Below are 2,500 nucleotides of genomic sequence, written 5' to 3' on the forward strand. Positions count from 1 at the left end.
CTTTCTGTGATCGACGGGGCTCCGAGCCCTTACGTGGGTAGCGGCGCGGCGCGCGCGGGAACTTCTGGCTGGGAATCCTAAGATCTTGTCCCCGTATCCCTCCTAGCTGGTTGTTGTTCGTGACGCGACGTACCCTGCTTGCGGTCCGTTCAGTCCGGCCCCAGTTCTCGCTCGGAGGGGGATTTGCTCGGTCTGGCTGGTGGGTCCGCGTGTTGTGCGGGGGGGGGGATCGGCTGGTCGGTTCCCCCCCTGGTGCGATGCGGGGATTGGCCGGCGGTGGTCGGGTCGGTCTCTTCTCAACTGTATTCCCCGGACTTGTCTCATTACGATGTTGGCTGAGTGTGGTGCTGGCGTGGTGGCGCGGCGGGCGCACCTGTGTCGGTTCGGCGGGTGTGGATGGGGCTCGCCCTGTCCCGCTCGTTGGCGGACATGGGACCGTGTCCCGACGTACCTCACACACCGGACTGGGCGAGGGGACGGGGTTTCTGGCGGCGCAGGAGGCTCTCGCCTTTCTGTGGTCGACGGTGCTCCGAGCCCTTACGTAGGTAGCGGCGCGGCGCGCGCGGGAACTTCTGGCTGGGACTCCTGAGATCTTGTCCCCGTGTCCCTCCTAGCTGGTTGTTGTTCGTGACGCGACGTACCCTGCTTGCGGTCCGTTCAGTCCGGCCCCAGTTCCCGCTCGAGGGGACGACGTTCCCGGTGGCCGCGGTTGGTTCATGCTGTGCGCTCTCGGGTGGGGGATCGGCCTGCCGGTTCCTCCCTGAGGCGGCGTGTGGCCTGCTGGTGGTGGCTGGACGAAGCTCCTCTAAACGAATTGTCCCTACCAACTTGTCCCATAACCGAAGTTGTCTACCGGATTGTCACACCGAATTGTCAACCGAACTTGTCCTTATCAACCTAATATAACACTGTCCCCTCAGGTGGGTTGGGAAGCACCGGTGAAACCCTCGCTGGACACAAGAAACATGCGGGGGGGAAGTCGGGTGCTTAGTGAGGACTGCATGGGATCCTGCTTACGGTCGAGTAACCCTGCTGAATTGTGGGGAAGCTGGCCTGAAGTATAGGGTCCGATGTGGTCCAAACTAGGGGCGGAGGGGGCAGTAGACATAGGGCCGGGAGGCGACGGTCCTTTCGGGTATCATCACTCCAATCTTCTTCGTTATCTGCAGAGATGGGAGTATCACGTTTCCATGGTCACGCAGGTTAAGCAGTTGAAATGAAACCATTTTACAGTGGTGGAAGTCAGCTGCTTGGTTGGTTGGTGCGGTGGTGCGCTGTCTGGGGCGACTTTGCTCACTGAGGTGGGTGGACCGCTCTGGGGGGCGACATCGCGGTGCTATCTGGCCAGGGTAATGGAGACGACGCCGGTGATGCCCGATAAATTTCCCCAAGAATGTCCCCGCCGGTGGATGCAACACCGGACAGGGCTTTAAGAACGGCTTACATCCAAGGAAGGTATCATACCTACGGGTCATTCCAGCTCACGGACTCCTTGGGCCTATTCCGAGACAACGATCTTACTGGTAAGTGGCTGAGATCGTACTTGGTTCTTACTTGCAAACGAGGAAGTTCCTGACATGAAGCCCTCAGAAATGGGGGTGGAAGTCAGGGCTTGGCGGTGCTGCTCCCCGGGCTCCACTTATAGCTGTAAGCCTGCGCATACCATTCAGGTAAACGGCTTGAAGTTTGGGGTCTTGGGCCGGTAGCTGAGCCGGGGCAGTAAGACCTTAGGATATGGTTCGTACAATGGCGAGTTGCTAGAGCGCTCTACTGGCAAACGAGGAAGTGTCGGGCATGAAGCCCCCAGGCCGGGGGTAGAAGTCAGGCGCTTAGTGTGGTTGTCCCCCACCGGGTTTCGCTTATGATTGTAAGCCTGTGCATACCATACAGGTGAGCAGTCTGAAGCTGGGACCTCGGGTGGGCAGCTGTGCTGGGGCGGGAGAGCCATGGATCACTAGTGACGGACCGTTCGAACACCCCACAAACAGACAAGGAAGTACCTTTCATGAAGCCCTCTAGGCTGAGGGTGGAAGTCTGGTGCTTAGCGGAGTTTTCCCCTCCGGGTTCCACTTATGACTGTAAGGCCGAGCATACCATTCGGGTAAGCAGTCTGAAGTCTGGGACCTGGGGAGGATGACCGAGCTGGGTGTCACCGGGTGGGGTCATATCCACATCCCTTCTTGGAGCCCAGGAGTTCTACCAATTCTTCCCAGCTGTCGGACGACAGAAGCGGATGGTCGTCTCACCGATGCCTGGTTCCGCTTAAGGTTTCTTCCCCTGAGGGAGTTTTCCTTGCCACAGTCGCCACAAAGCGGGAGTGAGATTTATCCGACAAGCTAGCTGGTTAGTATAGAGAGTGGCGCCGACCGCTTCCTTAAAACAAAAAAGGAAAGGCCACGTTTCCGGCAAGAGCTGTCCCCCCGCTCTGACGCAGGCAGCTGCTGCACACATCCCTCCCCGTGTCCAAGGCCAATCGGCACGGGGGTGGCCCTTGACTGAA

The sequence above is a fragment of the Doryrhamphus excisus genome, unplaced genomic scaffold (assembly GCF_037039965.1).
Source record: "Doryrhamphus excisus strain RoL-2023G ecotype Guam unplaced genomic scaffold, RoL_Dexc_Guam_v1.1 HiC_scaffold_26, whole genome shotgun sequence".
NCBI lineage: Eukaryota > Metazoa > Chordata > Actinopteri > Syngnathiformes > Syngnathidae > Doryrhamphus > Doryrhamphus excisus.